Source organism: Sturnus vulgaris, chromosome 10, assembly GCF_052056855.1.
Source record: "Sturnus vulgaris isolate bStuVul1 chromosome 10, bStuVul1.hap1, whole genome shotgun sequence".
NCBI lineage: Eukaryota > Metazoa > Chordata > Aves > Passeriformes > Sturnidae > Sturnus > Sturnus vulgaris.
Window position 1 is genome coordinate 25,031,729 of NC_142252.1, and position 6,677 is coordinate 25,038,405.

The 6,677-nt window shown below is 53.5% G+C and overlaps 1 protein-coding gene across 2 annotated transcripts in view; it reads right to left on the reverse strand.

Moving 5' to 3' along the window:
- Nucleotides 1-3,352, reverse strand: part of MBNL1 (muscleblind like splicing regulator 1) — a 65,407-nt gene extending 62,055 nt beyond the window's left edge. Inside the window, exon 1 of one of the 2 annotated variants that reach the window (XM_088171130.1) lies at nucleotides 3,219-3,352. The gene's annotated coding sequence lies outside the window, so the exon portion shown is untranslated. The remainder of the gene's footprint in view (nucleotides 1-3,218) is intronic. The other variant, XM_088171121.1, reaches the window with a different exon arrangement.
- Nucleotides 3,353-6,677: the final 3,325 nt, after the last annotated feature.

The following is a 6,677-nucleotide window of genomic DNA, read 5'->3' on the forward strand; positions in this document are numbered from 1 at the left end:
ATAGTCTGGATTAGCCGGACGTGTATCAATGTGTCCTCTGCCAGGACACGCACCATGGGCCATGTGCAAAGGGCTCATCAGGGCACTGCGGTACTAACCACAGTTTAGAAACATAAACAAACTGGAAAGAAACAAGGAAACTGACAAGGAAAGAGACAAAGGTTTATCCGCAGTGTCAGGTAGTGTTAAACATCTTTCAACACAGAACCTAAGCAGAGGGTTATGTTTTGTGAGATGAAGGAATAATGAATAGTTCCTCACTTGATTTTGGGAGACAGATTTTGTTACCTGGTCTTTAGATCTAACTGCAGCTGCTTCCTTCATGAGGCTTTTTGTTCTATTACACAGCCTGGAGGGGATATCATTAACTTTGCTTTTCTTGTGCTCCAATCACCCCTCCAGCAGAGCAGGCAGCTCTTTGGGAACAGAATGGGTTTAGTGAGCATCCCTCCTCAGAGCTGCCCAGCCTCCGGAGCACGCAGGTGTGTCACATGTCCGAGGGAGTGCGGGCACCTCACTGCCTGGCAGAGCTTTCTGATACCTGCTGCTTAACTCATGGCTTTTTCCTACAAACTGGAGACTGAGAGGACAAAGAAGCATTCAGCTTTCTTTCAGAAAAATGTCATGTTCTTACACTTGTGTTTCAATGCAGCTTAATCCTATCAGAACAAAGCCCATGACAACTGGTATCCCATTATATTTTATATTGACGTGCCTCGCTGTGGTGCAGTGCAGATGTCCCTCAGACACCTGCACAGCCCCGATGGGCCCTGGCAGTGAACATTGTACTGGGCCATTTGTGCTCTTCCTGTTCCCGTTCAAGCACAAAGAGCTCCGTGAGCCATTTCCTGCCTGAGAACCGACATCACCACGCCGGGCATTTTCAAAGCACTTGCTCTGATCACTAAGTTTCTGTACAAACTCCTCCCTGCCCGAATCTTCTCAAATAATGGCATAGGACAATGGCACTGGAAGGCTGGAGCTGTGTCCTGGGCACCTGTGATGGCATTTCTCACTGTATCCCATAAAGTGAATGCATTCCATTCACATCGGTTTATGCAACTTACAGGGGATCAAACCCTAGGGTATGGATGTCAGGCACAAGCTCTGTCATAACAAAATGTCCAGGCAGGGCAGGGTAAAGAGGAAACCGTAAGAAAATCTCAGATCCAGGGGTCTCCCAGGTCATCATCCAGTACCAACAACAATGACCACCTGGGATTCCAACAGACTAATTGTCTTACAGCAAAGATAAAGAAATATGTCATTGCACACTCAGCATTGTGTGCCACTCAGCCCAAAAGACATAAATCAGTACTCAGGGACAAAGAGAAACACTGTGTGCTGAGAAAGTTTTTTGAGAGGTATTTTGTGTTTTAGAGTCCCTATGAGCTACTGCAGCTGGAGCAAGAAAGAGCAGCTCTCCTGGCTGAGTCAGTGCAGCCTTGGTGCTGCTGAGGTGAGAGGCTGACCTGTGAAAATGGTGCCAAGGTGCCTGCCCTGCCCTCTGAGCCCAGCATGCAGAGGGGCCAGTGGTTACCCAGAGCATGGCACTGGGACCAGTGTGTCCCAGAGCCTGGCAGGAGGGTGACCGTGGCATCCTCGCCACAGCTGCACCTCGAGCAGAACACAAACACTTCCTCACTGCAGGGCTCCCACCCACGAGGGCCATGGGGGTTCTGTACCTGCCTGACACACAGACAGAAACCACAGTGCAAGTCCACCAGAGCTCCAAGTATGTCCCGTGTCTTCATTTTATCTCACCAAAAAGCTGCAATACAGCAGGCACTAAATCAACCTGTACTCTGATTTTCCTTCCCTCCTCGACCCTTTAATAAAGGCAGACACACGAGTTGCTTCAAACCCAGACTGAAGATGACTGCAACCCAGGAGAAGCCGTTTGCTTCCTGATGCCCTTATTTGTGCAAGGCTGGTGAAGCTCAAGTTCCCCAAAAAGGTCCGACACAAGCGGCAGTGCTGCCGCCGCAGAAGGCCCCGCTGCTCCTGCTCTTCCGGAGCTGCACGGCACACGCAGCCCCCGCTTCCCGCCAGCACCGAGCACACCGCTTTCTGTTTAATCGAATCCTCTGTCTGTGCATTTCTGGAGATATAACACACTAATTTGTGTCTTGGCCCTTACACCGCTTTGGACTCTTATTTTATAGCCTCCTGCAACGATAGTGTATTTGTTGAAAGCATAAAATACTTAAAATCTCCCCTAGTCTGCAAGCACATAAGTGAGCAAAACCCACAGTGCAATTCCCAGCAAATACTTGTGATATACATTTTAGCTTTTGCACTTTCTGCAAAGGCGATTTCTTTCCTTCTCCGCAGCTCATGCAGCCCCTCCAGCAGCGCCTGGTCTCTCCCCCAGCCCCAAGGAGCAGTGTGGGTGCTCAGCCCGGTGGCTGCTGCCTGTGATCCAACATGTGTTTAGTCACGGAAGACTGGCGGGACGTTCGCCAGCAGCAGCAGATTTCAGGGTAGGAAGCTGAGGGTCATTCTCAGAGGATTAATGTCATTTTAATCTCCCATGCACTTAACCAGCAGCCCCCCAGAGTGCTGGAGCAGGCTGAGGAGCCATGCCCCAGGGATGGACACCCTCCTGCCTCGCCCAGGGCTGGCAGGTGCCTGCAGAGGAGCAGCCCTGGGCCCCGCTGGGAAATGCACCCAGCGTGGAGCACAGCCATGGCGGGGGTGCCTCACCAGCCCTGCCTCTGCTCCACCACAGACACTGCCAGAACGCAACAGATGTTGAACCAGCTCACAGGGCTCTTGTGAGCATGTGAAAACCTCTCTCTCAACTTTTCCAGCACGGTAAGCACAGAGGTTGTGAACAGATGAAACTGTAGAAAAAGCAGAAGAAAAGAGAAGATGCACGCGCCGGCGCCATGGCAGAGGCTCCTGCCCGTGCTTGTCCTGCGTGTCCCTGGGAGCAGCTGCTGCTCACTCAGGGTGCAGCTCCACACCACAGGGGTCCCACTGAACCCCCAGCAAGCACCACAGAGGGTCTATGGTGGGTCTGACTGAGACCTCTATTCCTCTTCAGAACCACCGAGTTTCGTCACTCATACCTTGCATAAAATCATCTTGCATTTAGCGTTCATTTCTCTAATAAATTATTCAAGCCTTCACTAAGTCAGGGTTGCGAGACGAGTATGCCAAAGCAGCACAGCGAAAGGTGACAGCAAAACCACCCAGCTTTGTGACCAACTCACCGTGTCCTGCTGCTCTGGGGTGGCAAGGCCCCGCGCTGGGCCGAGTGCCTCGGTGCCACCCGGGGCTCCTGGGGTGCACGGGGCGCAGGCAGAGCTCTGGCACAGCCACCGCCTCCCCGGTGCCACGGGACCAATTACAGCAGGCTGCTGTCTGCGCTGGCCTGGCCACTGAATGACACTTACCAACCCCACGGGGCCAAGGGATTGAAGTGAGCCCTCCGTGCAGCGGAAACCACGGCCACGGGCCGGGCTTTGCTTATGTATTTTCTTAAGGAAGCAAAAATTACTTTCTGCAAGTCGAAAAGGACCTGGCAGAGGAAGTGCTTTGCATGGCGGCTGCAGCGGCGCTGGCTGGCGGGAGCTCAGAGCAGGGACACGGACCCATGGCTGGGAGCCGAGGGCTCCCTGTGACCCCTTAATCTGCCCGCCGGCAGCTGCTGGGGGAACAGGCTTGGGCCACCGACACGGGCCATGGCCTGCGGTCCCTGGGATGGGGCAATGGCTGGGGCGGTGCCCCGGGACTCCTTCCTGCTGCAAGCCACAGATAACGGCTGCCTGGCCAGCACACTGCCACCAGCACCCACAGCACGGCTGCCTGGCCAGCACACTGCCACCAGCACCCACAGCATGGCTGGCCTGGCCAGCACACTGCCACCAGCACCCACAGCACGGCTGCCTGGCCAGCACACTGCCACCAGCACCCACAGCACGGCTGCCTGGCCAGCACACTGCCACCAGCACCCACAGCACCTCTGGCCTGGCCAGCACACTGCCACCAGCACCCACAGCACGGCTGCCTGGCCAGCACACTGCCACCAGCACCCACAGCACGGCTGGCCTGGCCAGCACACTGCCACCAGCACCCACAGCACGGCTGGCCTGGCCAGCACACTGCCACCAGCACCCACAGCACCTCTGGCCTGGCCAGCACACTGCCACCAGCACCCACAGCACGGCTGCCTGGCCAGCACACTGCCACCAGCACCCACAGCACGGCTGGCCTGGCCAGCACACTGCCACCAGCACCCACAGCCCCGCTGGCCTGGCCAGCACACTGCCACCAGCACCCACAGCACGGCTGGCCTGGCCAGCACACTGCCACCAGCACCCACAGCACCGCTGGCCTGGCCAGCCAGGGACTTTCAGCCCTTTCTGATATTTCTGCTGGGGTTACCACCAGCTCCAGGCTCCAACCCTTCTGCCCAAAGCTGTGCTGCACTCAGAGCCAGCTGGAAATGTCCCTGGCTCAGCCCAGGGGGAGAAGGCCATGGTGCCCCATCTTCACTGGCCATGCCAGCTTTGGTAAAGCTGTGCAGTGGCTCCTGCCTGGCAGTGTCCATGGTGGCATTGCCCGGGGCCAGGGATGTGTGGGCAGCAGCCCAGAGCCCCAGCGTGGGCACTGCTCGGCCGTGCCAGCTGTGCCCCACAGCTGGAGCAGGAGGGCTCATACCCACAGCCCCCGTGCCAGGAGCAGAGCTGCCTCTCCAGGACTGGACCCTGCACTGCTCGAGCTCAGGATGTGCTGCAGGTGCAGCTGGAGGTGCAGCATGTGGCTGGAAGAGCTGCCAAGGGATGCTGCAGCAGCACAGCCATGCACAGGATTTCCTGTCATCTCTTTCTGCTCCTGCCCTGCAGCAGAGCCCTGCTGGATTCACCATCCCACCCTGGGGGCATTGCAGGAGTGGAGGGAGCAGCTTTCCATGAGTCCCTGAGCCTGGCTCGTGGCATGGACCAGCCAGCCCCAGCCTGGCACAGCCCCAGCACTGGCAGCACTCACTGAGGCCACTGCAAGAATTGCCCCGTAGTGAGAAATAAATCCTAAGTCCTGATTTCAATCACTGATAAATAATAAAATCAGTTGCAGAGAGTAAATGATACACTGATTTGATCATACTAGAATTTGGAATAGTCACCTGAGAAATATCCATTCCTATTACAGAATTTTGTGTGTTTTGGCAGGGATAGGGATACTCTGCACTAGGGTTCTCTTCCAATCCTGAAGCCTTTTTCCAAGCAGAGCACAGGCACCCTGGTCTCTTCTCTGGAAGTTTCAGAGGTTTTGCAGCCTGGTCACAGTAAAACCCCTGATGAGAGTGAAAGGTGCCCAGAAATTTCACCCAGAGAGATATAACATAAATTTTCCCGTGGGTGTCAGCTGTCTGTGAAGAAACCCAACATCCTCAAGGTCTCCAGCAGAAAAGAGGCCTCCATGGAGAGAGGCCCTGGTCTATCTGAAAATCATGCCTGTAATGACAGATTTGCTATGTTTTCCTTTCCCTTGATAGAGCTGTGGCACTGCTGGGCACAGTGCACTGGCAAACCCCCCTGTTCAGTCTGACATGATCACCCGGGCTGCAAACAGACAGCAGAGCCCATCACCTTCCTGTGGTGTCAGACATGCAGCAGGGGGAGTCTCCATGCTCTGATGAATGGCTAAAACTGCTCACTAAATCCTGATCACAGACACACTTGTTGGCACATTATTCCTCAGGCCGTGGTTGGATCTGTGGCTCTGAATTGAACTAAAATTTATCATCAGCCCCAGACTGTGAGCAGTGGTGATGGGACACACGACAGCACTGCCGAACTTTTTTCCTTTTTTTGTTATTATTCCTGAAGAGTCCAAAGCCTGAGGTTTTACTTAGGCTGCAATTACTAAGATAATGAGTTCCTTCAGAAAGGCAGCAAGGCCAGCCCATGTCATGGTGCTGCTGAAGGGGTCCCTGTTCCCTACATTTCAGTAGCTTTAATTCTTTCTCATTAAACCCGACAGTGTCTGACCAATCACCCAACTCCTTCCTTATTTTTCCAAATTTTGGTCACATCTTTGTTTTGAAAAATAATGACTATGAAATTTTTCAGGGGCAGGAGCATTTTGTTTTGTTTGCAAAGAATGAGGAGCCTCTGGTTAATCTGCAAAAGATTATCTGAATCAGAGGAAGTGTGGGAAACATATGGACAATCTCGTCTCTCCCTCATTAGTAGATAAAGAGTCTTTGCTCCTCATTTTCATCCCAGCTTTGGAGATAACAGCTTTGCCTTCCTGCTGGATATTGTGTCAAACAGATCCAGATTGGAAACAAAGGTCTCTCCCCTGATAGGGGAATCAGGAGCAGGATCCTCATGTTCTTATATTAAACCCCAGTGTGAAATAATAAACTGACCCTGTTGTACCTTCTTGTGTTGTTGGGCAGCTCTTTTTCCATGAGGAATTGTGTAACCAAGGCAGACCTGTGCCGTGGGCACTGGGCAGGAGTGGGAGCATCTCAACATCCCTGAGCTCCATCCCACAGGATTGTTTGAGTCCAGCCATAAAGGAGGAGGAGGGGGTTGGCTCAAAAAATAAAACATGTAATTCCCAAAAGTGAAATCCATATGTAAGTACAAAGTGCACCAGATAAAACAACAGACACTTCTTTGCTTTGTTTGGCCTTTTTCCCTTTCAAAAGGTAGATCCCA